A 15,523-nucleotide genomic window follows, 5' to 3' on the forward strand; every position below is an offset into this window, starting at 1 on the left:
GATTAGCCTCTGGGCTTGGTCACATCACAGTTGCTGGAGCTGCAAAGGCAAGCTCAGGAACATCAGGAAGAGATGTCCGCTGCACTCCTCAGATTGCAAGGCACGATGGAGGTGTCCATCCACCTTCAGGCTGAGGTGATGGTGCCACCGAGGTCAACACTGATGGGATGTTATTGGCTGCCATGGAGACCTTGGTCCAGAATGTCGCTCCTACGCTGCTACCCGTGCTGAACTCCATCGCTGACGCCATAGTTGGCCTCCAACAGTGTCAATGAGACAGGGGTGCGGGGTAGCTTGATCTCATTCTGGCAATATCTTCTCCCTAAGGAGTCAGCCAGGAGCCCTTGGACATCCATAGGGAGGAGGATCAGCAGGTGCACACTCTGGGGCCAACCACCCAGGTGATTCCAGAAGTGTCCAGCCCATCTGATTCCCCTCTTCCTATGATCCCAGCAGCTCCAGCTCCATACCTCAAGGAGGATGCCGCTGCCACACACCAGGTCCTCAAAAGCAAGCCGGGGCCCTCCAGAGGACGCCTGTCAAGGTCATCACAGACAGGGTGTAACAGTCAGCAGGCTGCCTCTACTCCACTGTGGATGTCCAGGGAGCACCAAAACATAGCGGCAGGGTTAGGAAGGTTAAGAAGCTACAACTCTTGTTGCTACAAAGCAAATAAACTAAATTAACAAATCAAGGGACAAATTAAAAGGCAGCCCCTTAAAGGGAAACTGCAAAAACAAAAGACAAAACTTAAAGGAAACTTACAAACATTAAATCAAAATGTGATTAAAGGGGTCAATAAAGCACCCCAGTCCCCTTGGTGCCCACCGAAGGCCTCGACGGTGCCAGCAGATACTGTGTGCTCCCTCTCCAGGGACACCCAGCCACAAACGTAGCCATGGAAGAGGGGCAGACAGTCGGGCTGGACGACCCCCTCGATTGCCCGCTCCCTGGACCTGCTAATGGCCAACTTGGCCAGGCCCAGGAGCAGGTTCACAAGGAAGTCCTCCTCCCTCCCTGCCCCCTTCTGCAACAGGTGCCCATAAATCAAGAGCGTTGGACTGTAGTGCAAACAAAAACAAAAGCAAAAGGTTTCTCAAGCAACTGAGAAAGGAGTGCAGCCTATAACACCCTACATATGCATGATTCACAGACTCCACAAAGCCGCAAAAAACACAGGCGTCTCGGGAGTCCGTGAACCAACACATCCTATGATTATATGGGACTGCTGCACGCAACACCCTCCATCCCAGGACCCGATGAAAAGGGGGAGGATACCCTGCTAGAGGGTCCTCCACTGGGGACCTCCACCGCTGGACGGCAACAAGGCAGGTCAGGGCGTGTCTGGGCAGCGGGCAAGGAGGTGAAGGGTGTGCAGCAGTAGCCTATACTAGAAATCTTTCCTTTAGCTGTGCTAAAGGACAAGGAGGGCATTTCCGCAGGTTGCGGGGCTCTGGCTCCTGAAGAAGGGTCCGAGGCTTGGGGCCAATGTAGAATTCCATCCATACAGGGGTACGCTTGGACGGAAGACTACCACGCACCTGCCCCACCTCGAGACCCAGAATGACACCAGGTCTGAGTACGACCGTCCTAAGGTCATGGATGGCATTGGCCACAAGCCAAACATCCACCAACGCACAATGCGCCAGCTCCTGTGGAAGCATCCAGCCCACTCCTCCGCCACCTAACATGTCCCCAATCCTGGGCACCCTGGCAGCCACAGCCCTCCTCTCTGCCAGCCACCGAAAGTGGCGGAGGTGGGCCTTCCTGAACAGTGGCTCTCTGACGATAGCCACTACTCCTGACGGCGGAGAGCTGTGGCGCGAGGCGACCATGTTCCAGACATTGATCAGGTCCTGGTAAAAGACAGGCAACACCTGGAAGGAGCCACGAAGGCCCCTCAGGTTCACAAACAGGAGCTGCATGTCATAATTCAGGCCATTAATACTCAACAGAAAAAATACATCACCAGGGCACACCATCTTGAAGGAGGCTCTACATAAAAGTATTGCTGCAGGGCCTGAAGGCAGAAAGTCACCACCTGGCACACCAGCACCTGACCGCCCTCCTGAAGCGGGAGACTCAGAACCTCAGCAGTGACCCAGTGCAGCCTTTTGTCCCAGAAGAAATTGATGAGCATTCTCTGGATTTTTGTGTCAAACTCCAGTGCAGGGGTCAAAATGACCAGCCAGTACCACAACATGTTGGCAATCAGTTGGTTATGACCAGTACTCAACCCCTGTAGGATAGCACTTGGAGTAGTCCTGTCCAGTGCTGCAGGTGAGTGGTGACTTTGGCCTCCAGCTGCCAGTTCGCTGACCAGGATTCCTCAGCAGGGCAGAAGTGGACCCCGAGGTAGAGGAGGCTGGTCCTACTCTAGGTGAAAGGCCTGAGCCCCTCGGGTAGGGGAACCATATGCCACTGACTGACCGGGAGTCCAGAATACTTGTCCCAATTGATCCTGGCAGAGGATGCGGCAGAGTAAACATCCTGGCATTTGCTCCGCAGGTCAGCCGGGCCAGTGAGCATGAGGAACACGTCATCAGCGTAAGCCGAGAGGACCACCCTGATGCTCGGCCCACGCAGAACCAATCCCAACAACCTCTTCCACAAGAGGCACAGGAATGGCTCCACGCAGATAGAATACAATTGGCCTACAGGGGGCAACCCTGACGCACTCCTCTCCCAAAGCAAAGGGGTACCGTCAGGGACCCGTTAACCTTAACTAGACATTCTGCAGCAGCGTACAGAAGACGGAGCTGGTCGACGAAATGCATCCTGAACCCAAATGCTCGCAGAGTCGCGAATAAATATTTGTGATCCACCCTATCGAATGCTTTCTCCTGATCAAGGGACAGGAAGACACTCGACAGACCAGTCCTCTGGGAAAGGTGGATAACACCCCAAACCAAATGAACATCATCAAAAATGGTCTGGCCTGGGACCGTGAAGGACTGGTCAGGGTGAATCATGTGGTCCAGCACGATGCCAAGGCGAGAAGACATTGCCCTGGCAAATATCTTGTAATCTGTGCTGAATAAGGAGACTGGGTGCCAGTTCTTAAGGTGGCAGAGATCCCCCTTCTTTGGCAGTAGGGCAATCATGGCCCTGCGCTACGAGAGAGACATCTCCCTGGTCAGGATACTCTCCCCCAGGACCTCTGCATAGTCATTCCCCAGGATGTCCCAGAATGCCACGAAGAACTCCACAGTCAGCCTGTCCAGCCCCTGGGACTTGCCCCTGGAGAGGCTGTCGAGGGGGCTGGTCTGTTCCCCCAGACTTATAAGGGAATCAAACTTTCCCGCACCCTCTGGGACTGACCTGTGTTAGGTCCTCCCACAGAGCTCTATGAGCATCCTCGCTGGACGGATCCGGAGAGAACAGGGTAGTGTAGGAGGATTTGGCAATGGCCCTGATGCCCTCTCCATTTGAGACAAGGGATCCGTCATTGGCCAGCAGCGTAAGGAGCTGCTGACAGACCCATACCTTTTTTCCAGAGATTAGAGGAAGGGGGTGCAGCGGTCCAGGTCCTTGAAGAATTGGATCCATGACCTCACGTATGTGCCACCGGACGCAGCGAGTTGCAGGTCCCGACACCAGCGGCCACGGTCAATTCCGCCCAGAATCACAAAACAAGAAATAATCAATTGGATAAATTAATTGAAGCAATTCAATCAATAAATTATTTCCAAATTTATTATATTTAAACTTAATACTCAATATCTTGACGCTTTTGTTCAGAAAAGCGATGACATCACTAAAATGCACTATATGCGTGAGCCCGTGTTTGCACTGTTGTCCAAATTTCTTGTATGGATTTGGCTGGAATCACAAAGGTGTGCTTCTTTCCCTGTTACCCAGCAACTTCTATTTTAAATCTTTTGCTCAACCAATTGGATGTTTCCACTAATTAATAGAAGTAATGAGAACCCCTTTTCTGAAAGGGACACCACTAATAAACTGTAACAAAAAGCTAAAACTTTAACAAAAACTTATCAAATTAAAATCAGGTTCTGATTATCAATGATCCACTCCAGTCTCTTAGGTGCCCACTGGATGGGGACGGGTGTTAACAAACGCTGTATGCTGCATCTCCAGAGACACCCAGGTGCAGGAAGAAAGGCAGTTGGGCCTAACAACCCCCTAGACAACTAATATCCCAGTTGAGGCTCATGACCTTGGGTATTAAGCATCAGACTCCAGGAATGCTGCTGCGGTCTTGGTTTTATGCTCACAGCTACTTGGGCATGGTAATGTAATGGTGATGATACTGAATGAACAACTCAGCAATTATGAGTCCAAAGCCCACCATAACAAGTTGTGAAATTGAATTCAATAAGCCTGGTAAATTGATCATGTAAGCTGCCAAATTGTAATTAAAGGCTCACTGGAATCAGGGAAGGGAAATTTCCAACTTTATACATTTGTTTTAGGGGATGTGGATATCACTGGGAAGGCCAGCATTTGTTGACCATCCCTAACTGCCCTTCGACTGAGTGGCTTTTAGACCATTTCAGAGGGTAATTAAGAGTCAGCCACATTGATGTGAGCCTGGGGTCACATGCAGGCCAGACCAGGTAAGGACAGTGGATTTATTTTCCTAAAATACATTAGTGAACCAGATGGATTTTTATGACAATCAACAATAGTTTCATAGTCACCATTGCTGAGACTAGATTTCAATTCCAGATTTTTATTAATTAATAACCCCATGGTGGGATTTGAACCTATGTCCCCAGGACCAGAATTTTTCCCTCTTCGGGTAGGCTCGGCAGGAGCGGGCAGGAGCGGTCAGGAAGCCGACTGCCGCCCACGATTGGTTCTGCACCGCAATTTCACGCGGCGTGGATCACGAGCAGCAATGCTGCCTGTGCGGGTGGGAGGGAGGAGGGAGCGCGGGCCTGGTGTGCAGTTCGCGCATGAGCACGGAAGATCGCTTCAATCTTGCTGAGGCACGGAGCTGCGACAGGGAGATTGAAGCGCTTTTTTAAAAAATTAATAAAGACAGTAAAAATGTAATAAAACATGTCCCCTCATGTGACTCTGTCACATAAGATGAGACATATTTTTAATTCCAAAATAAAGTTTTTATTTAATGTGTATTAGCTTTAGGAAACCTCATCCCACTCGTGGATGAGATTTCCTAAAAAATGTAAAGGCCGCTTGGCCTTTTCACCTGCTCACCAACAGTTAGATTGGACGGGCAGCGTAAATTTCAAGTTAATGAGGTTGTTAATGGCCTTAATAGGCCTTTTAATTATCGGCGGGCATGCAGCCAACTCCGGCACGTACACGCCGAAGGAAACATCGCAAGACTGCGTAATGATGTCGGGACGCACACCTGACGTCATCGCGCATCTTTTCATATTTGGGCGTGTCGGGTGCAAACCCACACGCCCAGCGTAATATTCTGGCTCAGGGCATTAGCCTTACTAACATTACCATTACACCACCATCTCCCCCATGATGTGACTCAAATCCTGAAATATATGAAAGGCAACCAGCTTTCAAAGAAATACATTTGGTTCCCTCATCCAAATCATTGATATGTATTGTGAAAAGCCTTGGAGGTCCATCTGCCTAACTGAGCGCAAAAGTGGCCAAACGGCCAAATGGAGGGTAAAGGGCCGATCCACCATGAGGTCCCAAAAGTTTTCAACAGAAAATAACTTCCTTAATTTCTGCCCATTTTGAACCCGACAGAAACGCACTAATTTATAATTTTAAAAAAATATATTTTTCTTTTCCCACCTATTTTTAAATTTATTTCGATCCATTGTTTTATCTCCACCTTTTAGCCCATTTCGATTCTCTTTCCCCCCACCCCACCCCACCCCACCCCCACTAAGGCCATGTGCCACTTGCTTGTCCTGCTTGCTACCCTTAATGTCCCCATTAGCACATTCCTTAGATAATATCATCAACGTCAACACCCATTTGTCCTTTGTCTATGACATCTTTGGCAATCTCTTCTTTGCCTCCACCTATCACTGGCCCTCTATCCAGCTCTACCTGTCACACCCCCCTCAACCAGCTTATATTTCACCTCATTTCTCTATTTCCTTAGTTCTGATGAAGGGTCATACGGACTTGAAACGTCAACTGTGTTCCCCTCCGCAGATGCTGTCAGACCTGCTGAGTTTTTCCAGCTATTTTTGTTCTTGTTTCAGATTTCCAGCATCCACAGTATTTTGCTTTAACCAGAATGTTCAGGTTCAGCGTTTGCAACTTTGAAAATTCCTTTCTTGCCCTACCTGGCCCGTCATAGCCACTGCCTGGTTTTGCTGATCATGCTCTGCAGGCAGTTCCTGGTGATGTTCAGCATCACTGGTTGGGTACTGAACTTGCCTCCAGTCCAATTAGGGCATTTACATTCTAAGATGGACTCGCATAAGCGACACAGATGCAGCACTGGCTCGGGACACGGAAATTATCCAGGCATCGGGTTCCCAACCACAATTTGAAAATCAAACAAATGCACAAAATTAACTCTGGTTGGATGTTAATTGTGTATTAATTGTGTTCAAATGTATGCAGATGGTGAGCATTAATTGGGGATTCCCTTGTGCTTCAATAAATAGACAGTTCGGTGGGCACCACGGGGACTATGTCTCTTCCCCCCCCCCCCCACCCACCTTAAACCAATTTATATTTCTCCCTTGTTGAAACTATGCTGCAGTTCTGCCGAAGGGCCATGAAGGCTCGAAACGTTAACTGATTTCTTCTCCGCCGATGCTGCCAGACTTGCTGAGTTTTTCCAGGTAATTCTGTTTTTGTTTTGGATTTCCAGCATCCGCAGTAGCTTTTAGCTTTTTGTTTTTACCACGGGGACTGGGGTGCATTATTGACCCCCACAATCATGTTTTGATTTGACGTTTGTAAGTTTCCTTTGTGGTCTTGTCTTTTTTGGTTTTTTTGTTGCAGTTTCCCTTTAGGGGGCTGCCCCTTTTAGGGTGAAGGGTCATACGGACTCGAAACGTCAACTCTGCTCTGAAGAACAGTCATACGGACTCAAAACGTCAACTCTGTTTTTCTCTCCACAGATGCTGTCAGACCTGCTGAGTTTTTTCAGCATTTTCTGTTTTTCTGCCCCTTTTATTTTTCTGCCCCTTTTATTTGTTCATTTGTTCCTTTGTTAATTTGTTTATTTGCCCCCCTTTTCTATTGGTTTAATCAAAAGAGCGCATAAATATAAATGAGACTGTGGTTGTTGACTTAGAAGAAGCAGAATTTCCTCTACGGGCCTCTGAAACCCCCATCAGGCTCATTTGGGGGTCAGAAGCCTGCACTGTATGGGAATCAGTCACTCACTGTGATTTCCCCGTAGTGGACAATTAATTGACTTACTTAAAATAAAACATAGGACTTAGTATCAGGAGTAGGTCATTCGGCCCTTCGAACCTGCTCTGCCATTGATAAGATCATGGCTGATCTGATTATGGTCTCAATTCCACCTTCCTGTTTGCCCTCCAATAGCCCTTGATTCCCTTGTGTATCAAAAATCTATCTCACTTGCCCTTGAATAAATTCAGTGACACAGCCTCCATTGCTTGGGAGAGAATTCCACACAACCTTCTGAGAGAAAAAAAATTCTTCTCATCTCCATCTTAAAAGGGAGACTTATCTTAAACTCTGTCCCCTAGCTCTAGTCACTTGAACAAGAGGAAACATCCTCCCGGTATCCACCCTATCAAGTCCCCTCAGGATCTTGTATGTTTCAATAAAATCTTCTCTCATTCTTTTAAACTCCAATGAGTATAGGTCCAACCAGTTCAACCTTTCTTTATAAAATAAGCCCTTCATCCTAAGATTGAGTTGAGTGAACATTCTCTGAACTGGTTCTAAGGCAATTAAATCCTTGTTCAGATGGGGAGACCAAAACTGTACACAGTTCTCCAGATGTGGTCTCATCAAAACCCTGTACAACTGCAGTAAAATTTCCCTACTTTAAAATCCATTTCCCTTGGAATAAACACTAACATTCTATTTGCCTTCCTAATTCTGGATCACCACTATGGGATGGCAGTTGGCAGGTTGGGGAACCCATCCATATGGAAGTCTTCAGCTGCAGCTAAATCCAGGCAAACAGGGAAGGCCTCTCTGTCTGCCTGGAGCGAAAGGATCCCCCCCGCCCCAAGTCTGCTGCTGTCTCCCTTACTGTCTCTGGGAACCTGGAGGCTAACTAGAAAATCCCAGTCTGCTTGTGGGCAGATAGCCCTGCCACCATCCATCCCATCTCGGGAAAATAGCCCAGGGGTGGGATGGAACTGGGAGCTGCATATCACATGGAGTGAACCGAATTGGCTGAAGGCTGGCATCTGTGATGCTGAGGACCTCATGAGGAGGAGAGGTGGATTGTCCACTTGGCACTTCTGGTTAAAGATGGTTGCAAATGCTTCAGCCTTGTCTTTTGCACTGATGTGCTGGATTCCCCCATCATTGAGGATGGGGATATTTGTGAAGCCTCCTCCTCCAGTGAGTTGTTTACTTGTCCATCACCGTTCAAGATTGTATGTGGGAGGACTGCAAAGCTTAGGTCTGATCCATTGGTTGTGGGATCACTTAGCTCTATTTATCGCATGCTTCTTCTACTGTTTGGATGCAAGTAGTCCTATATTGTAGCTTCACTAGATTGACACTTCATTTTTAGGTATGCCTGGTACTGCTCCTGGCATGCCCTCCTGCGCTCTTCAAATTCTTTCAATTGGTGTTCAACGTGGAGATGCACTGATTCATCAGCTGAGGGGAAGAGTGGGTGGCAGTGGGTGGTAATCAGCAGAAAGTTTCCTTGTCCATGTTTCATGTGATGCCATGAGACTTCATGGGGTCCAGAGTCAATGTTGAGAACTCTCAGGACAACTCTCCTGACTGTATACTATTGCGCATGGATGGTGATGGTGGTATCTGGATCATTGTTGTAAGGTATCATTCGATGAGTATGACTATGTTCAGGAGATTTGGCATATTATACAAGAGAGGGTTATAGGGAATGGAAAGGCCCAGGTAAAGTGCTAGGTCATGATGGTAAGACAGCACTTGTCAAACATGTCAATCAAACTGTCACATTCATTCCTCACAATTAATTGGAATTAATAACAAAATTTCAGACTCTGAACAGCTGATAGAAGAAAATGAGGCACCTTATACCTCAAATACTTGCCCTGTGGTATAAAATATGGTAGATTAAGAGCTGGATAGAGGTAATGTGAATGATTATGACACACATAACAGAGCTATCACATCTAAAGACTAATTGCCCAGAGTATGTACTCAGGTTGCATATATTCCAGAGGCATCTAATGAATGGAGGTATGCAATAATTGTGGGATGTATAGGAAAAATTACTTTCTTGTTTAAATATTAGTTCAGGATGATGGCCAAGAAGCGAGGTCCATGGATTGGCAGAATGGGATGAAAGAGTGGGAGTAAGAAAGTACAATGCAAGTACTGATAGTTGGTCCAGAAGTGACTCATGTCAGAAAAATGATCATATATGGAGAAGGACCCTTTAATAGTACAGGAGGGTGATCTCACAGTAGTAATCCCCACAGACACAAACATACAAGTAGAGACTGTAGCTTGAGTAGATTAGATTATAAAACAAAAGCCTCAGAACAGAACTAGGAACAGAAGTCTGCATGGCCATGAAGTTGTACTGGCTGCCAATAAACTTGAGGATAAAGTAATAAGAGAGGCAAATCAAAGGGAATTAGATAGTTGGAGAGCTTTTGGAGTGTATTCTGCAGTACAAGATAAGGGGAAACTATCTTAGTCACGTAGGAGAATATCCTTGCAGATGGGATTTATATATATCCTTGCCTTATAAGTGGGGCAAGCTTCTAGAGATTTTAAAGAGCGAATGAGTAATGCAGATGTTAGAGTGGATTCTCCCACAGCTGGAAAAATAATCTTGAAAATATTTTAGGGGCTGAATTTTGCCGTCGGTGAGCAGGGGGCGGGGCCCGCTTGCTGACGCAAAAATTCCCGCCCCATTTAAATCTTCAGGAAGGTGGGGGCACAGCGAGATCAGCTGTGGGCCCGGCGACCTGTCAATGGCCAATTGAGGCCACTGACAGGATAATTAAAACAATTAAAGGACCTGCCCGTCCAACCTTAAAGTTGGTGGGCAGGCCAGGAGCTCCGGTGAGCTTCTGAAAATACATGAAACTTCATCCACCAATGGGATGAGGTTTCTTGTAGGGTTTAAAAAAGTTGATTAAAGTTTCAGTGAAATTTATTAACATGTCCCATCTCGTGTGACATTGTCACATGAGGAGGACATGTTAAGGATTTTTTTATTTTTCTATTTTTAAAGTTTGTACAGATGTCAGCGATCTACCTGAGGAAGCACTTAGCCTCAGGGAGATGTGCGCATGCGCGAAAGAGCGCACTCTTGCATTTGGGGAATCCCCCCCTGCCCGCACAGAAGTGCATAGTGCTTCCCGCCAGATGTCACGCTGGGTGGGCCTTAATTGGCCCACCCACATAAAATGGCGATGGGGCCCACTTCTCCGGCGGGGATCAGCTCCCCGCCCGCCGAGATTGGGTCAGGCCCGCCTGCCCGACAGGCAGAAAATTCTGCCCTAGGTCTTTTTGCCATGTATCCTTGGGAATGTAGATCAATTGACATAAAAGTTTTTATTTCTGCAGGGTGATACTTTTCAGAGAGAAGTGTTTTTGAAACCATCAAAAGAGGCATCAGATGCAGAAGGAAAGCCATGGAAACTATCCAAACGGGTCTACAACTAAAATGATGCTTCCAGATATGGTATTTTAACTGAAATCTTTTTTGCTGAAAATAGGTTGTGCCCAAGCAAAATACATTCTGCAATGTTTTATTGGTATCTTAAAGGAAAACTTACAGGCATCTTCATGATGCATGTTGATGAGCATATTATAGACACTCTCTGACGGGGAGTTAAATCATCATCCAAATCTTCTGCCGTGAAGGGATCATTGATCACTGCAGGGACTAGGGTGCACTATTGACCCCAAAAATCACACCTTGGTTTGATCTATATAAGTTTCCTTTATGCTTTGTCTTTTTGTTGCAGTTTCCCTTTAAGGGGCTGCCCCTTTTATTTATTCATTTGATCATGCTGCTACATTTTTATTTGTTCATTTAATCTTACGTCAATTTGTTGATTTGTCCCCCTTTTTCTATTGGTTTAATTAAAAGAGCATATAAATAGACACTGATTGAAACTGTAGTTGTTGGGTTAGGAGATATATGCTTGTAATGTAAATAGATGTTGATAAAAGTGTGTAAAGATTGGCTTCAGTTCATGAAAAGTGGTAGTATTACCATTAACCAAACTGACTAAATCATCAACAATATAGCTGTTAAACTAGGCCTGCAGAAAGTGGTGAGGGATGTGCATTGGGAAACAGCCTTGACTTGCATTGCCTATTCTTCTGAGGTCACTGAAGTTTCTGTACTATGTGGCAGTTCTTGGGATAGTGGGTATTGCACATGCTGCTTCAGCAATTTCTTTATGTCGGAGCTGAACCACTTTTGAATGGCACTACCTGCTCTCAGTTCAAGCACTTCATTTCTATGCACATCCTATGCCAATGATAGAGGTTTCATTCAACTCTTTACCACTCATGCTTTTTCTGCATAATTCCCTGGGCTTCAGGAAACATCTGCAAAAAGAAATAAGACAGAATTATAACTCATAAGCACTCTGTGAGTTCACATTGAGTTCACATTGTCCCTACTGGTTTTGAAAGACAGTTGTTTTAAAGAGTGCAAGTCACCCCCTCTTTGGTCTAAAAGTTGTTGTCTCTACTCTTGATATCAGTGGCACACAACAACTTGGGATACTGTTTCCCTAAATGTGAAACACCTTTATTATAAGCAATAGTACACACTCACAATGACACTGTTTGCTCAGGAATCCCCTGAGCTAGGGTCCATCCCAGGTGGTCAGTCCTTCAACAGATCTCCCAGCACAACTTTGGAATGGCTGACCAGGCCATTCTACTGATTGTAATAACAATGTCCTTGTGGACAGTGTCCTTTATACACCTTCCTGACCCTGGCCCTTGGCATATAAGGCAATACCTTAAATCAGACAGTCTGATTGAATTATTAATCCTACCCTGGACTTCCAGGACCACCACGTGGTCATACCCTGCCCTCAACAGAGATGGGGTGTCTCCAGGTGTATGCCAACAATAGGTGTGATCACTGATCTCGGGACAGGAAGAAAGTCATTCATACATTCCCAAGTGGCAATTGTCTAGTTCAGTTTCTGTAGACAAAGTGTCTGTGGCAAACCACAACCTCGGGGACCTGCCCTCGCATGCCTATCTGTGTGTGTGTGTGTGTGTGTGTGTGTGTGTGAGAGAGAGAGAGTCTGTTTAGTTGCAACTGTCTTTATTTTTAGTTCAATATGAATCTCTGCGATGTCTTTGGTCAAAACTCTTCTCCGTAGCTCCATCTTACCACCAGAGACAAACTCTGCCCACAGGACTCCACCACAACCAGCTTACATTTGTTAATGTGAAAGAAATAAAAGCACAGTTACATGATTAAAAGTGATTAATACAATACAATTTAAACAATGCCTTGGCTTACAGGGTCCATGATCTTATGATCATGGAAAGAATGTGTCCAAATAGTGGGGAAAGTGTACATGCCACTCACATTACTATGACATTGAGTTCTTTCTCTGGAAAGGGAAAGGTCATCTACAACCAGCACCTCAGAAATGCAAAAGAGAACGTACACCACTACTGAAGAGGAAGCTCTGCAGAAAATAGGCAGATACTAAGGAGAGGCTTTGGGTGTTGGCAAGGGGCAAGTCAAAAGTAGAGCTGGTGACAGAGAGGTTGGTAAATGTTAGGCGAGGCACATTATGGTTACAACTTCTTTTATTTCATAGGACGAGGGTGTCGCTGGTTAGGCCAGCATTTATATTGCCCATCCCCTAATTGCACTTAAGAAGGTGGTGGTGAGCCACCTTCTTGAACCACTATTACTATTACAAAAACAACATGTTGTGGATGCTGGAAATCTGAAATAAAAACAAAATACTGGAAACATTCAGCAGGCTTGGCTGCATCAATGGGGAGAGAAATGGAGTTAACATTTCAAGTCTGTAACCTTTCAACAGAGCTGAGAAATGTTAGAAATATAATAGGTTTTGAGCAAGTGAAGCAGGGGAGTTTGAAAGAAGAACAAAAGGGAAGGTCTGTGATAGGCTGGAGGGCAGGACAGATTAAATGGCAATAGCTTTCATGGTACAAAGTCAAAGGGAGTTGTAATGGGACAAGTGAAGAAATAAAAGACATGTCTAGATGAAGTGTGAATAGCAGGATAGCATTGTTGAACTAAATGCTGAGTCTTGAAGGCTGCAAAATGCCCAGTTGAAAGATGAGGTGCTGTTCCTCGAGCTTGCGATGAAGTTAATTGGAACACTGCAACAGGCTTAGGACAGAAAGGTCAGAGTGGGAGAATTGCAATGGCAAGCAACAGCAAGCTTGGGGCCATGCTTGCAGACTGAATGGAGGTGTTCCACAAAGTGGTCACCCAGTCTACGTTTCCAGCATTTTTTCTTTTCATTTCAGTGTAGGTGCTGTTAGCTTTACATTATTTCTTAAAATTTTGCAATGCCTTTACACTCAGCCAATATTCCTTCAAGGGGAAACATCACTTCTGTCTTTCACATTATAACAGGTGTCTTGGAGGAAGGGGGCACATACAGATCAAGACTTCCGTCATGGCTAGACCACAACTGCTGCCACATCTTCACCAATTTGAGATACTTCAGTGAAATTTTAACTCTCTCAAAATCAATTCACTTGCACAGAATTAAAATTAGGTACACTTACTCAGAGGGATGTAGTTAGTGAGTTAAGCGGTTTCATCAAGAAAAACACCGAGTACTAATGTACATGAGAACTTGGTAATAGTAGAAGGGGAATGTGTCATTCCTCCTCAACTGAGGAGACCGGGGATTGATATTTTAGGGGTCATCAAGAGAATTTTGTGCAAGCATTGGAGACAATGCACATCAGTGAGGTGATGAAGAAGTGGGAGGCATTCACTGTGCACAACTAAAACAAATTGTAGACATGATTGGGAGATTTCTATCGCAGCGTGGCACTAAGAAGCTTTTCTAAGGTCATTGGCAACTTCTAGTGTGGCAATTAACACAGTTGGAATTGGCATTTTAAGAGTCAGCTTGAACACAGCATTTCCAGAGGGCTACCAAGAACTGACATTATTTGATCAGTATTTACACTGACCAATAGCAAATCTGAGGCTGTGTTCTGTGCCAGTGGGCTGCAAAGAATAAGTACAGATTTCAATGACTCTCCAGCAGGGAATGATAGATTTTTGATCCCAGTGCAGTTTCCTTGTGACTGATTTGAGTCAGTAAGCACTGAACTACATTACTCAGTTTCAATATCACAAATCTACCCAAAACTAAGCAGTGAAGACTCGCACCTTAAATATTAACCAATATTTTTCTATCAGATGCTTACATTTTTCATTTTTTAATAAATAATTTTAATTTACTAAGAATGCATATATTGCCAAAGGGTAGATAGATTTCCTAAAATAATTTCCCATTTTGCAGTTGGAAAGAAAGATTTGCAAATTGCTCTAATAAATCAAGAGAGTCATGAATAATTCTGTGAGTGGGCATTTTCCAGAATTTATAGCCAGCAAGAAATAACTGCAGTTCCTAGCATTGCTGTATTGAATTGTAATGGCCACCAGCTAAATGAGCACTCATGAATTGTGTGCAGAATTTAACCATCCGTGGTTAAACAGATGTACTATTTATTACCCTTTCAAATAGCAACTTAAAAGTCTGGGGCAAATCAGATCAAGCCTGATCTTTCCAGTACAAAGAAAATAATTAAAAGCTGATTCACTGTCTTCACACTAGATGTGGAGAGACTGCTGAAGTGCTGCTGGAATTAAATCCAAACATTTTGAAGAGATTCACTAACATCAGCAATTATGGAAATTAATTTAACTGTCAATATAACTTAAACATAAACACACATGAAGACATCCACATCAGGGCGATTTAGAGAAAACAAAAAGGAAAAAGTAAACTGCAAATTAAAACTATTAGATTTTAGTATATATTATAATTAAATCCAACAACCTTTGAAATTAACATAAAATAATTTGGAGCAAGAAGATCAGATAAACATAACAAAGATTTTGAGAAATACTGACTATTGGTGAAACCATTCTGAAAATACAAAGGTTAAATTTTTGAGGGAAAACCTCTCAATCAGTTTAAAAACCTTTTAGTAGAGGAGGAATGGGATGGGATTGGAGCGGTGCTTGTTTACCAAGAATACTTAGCTGCCTTTATTTGTGTTGGGTTCAGTTGTGAATTCAACACAAATAATGGAGTAATCTTTGGATCAGAGGAAAGACGTATGTATGCAAATATAACAAAATGTCATGAATAAAATTGATCAGCAAATCCACAAATTGCTATGAGGAATATGAATTGACAGCATTAATAGAGATGCAGTTTAAAAAATG

Source organism: Cetorhinus maximus, chromosome 4 (genome assembly GCF_964194155.1).
Source record: "Cetorhinus maximus chromosome 4, sCetMax3.hap1.1, whole genome shotgun sequence".
Taxonomy (NCBI): domain Eukaryota; kingdom Metazoa; phylum Chordata; class Chondrichthyes; order Lamniformes; family Cetorhinidae; genus Cetorhinus; species Cetorhinus maximus.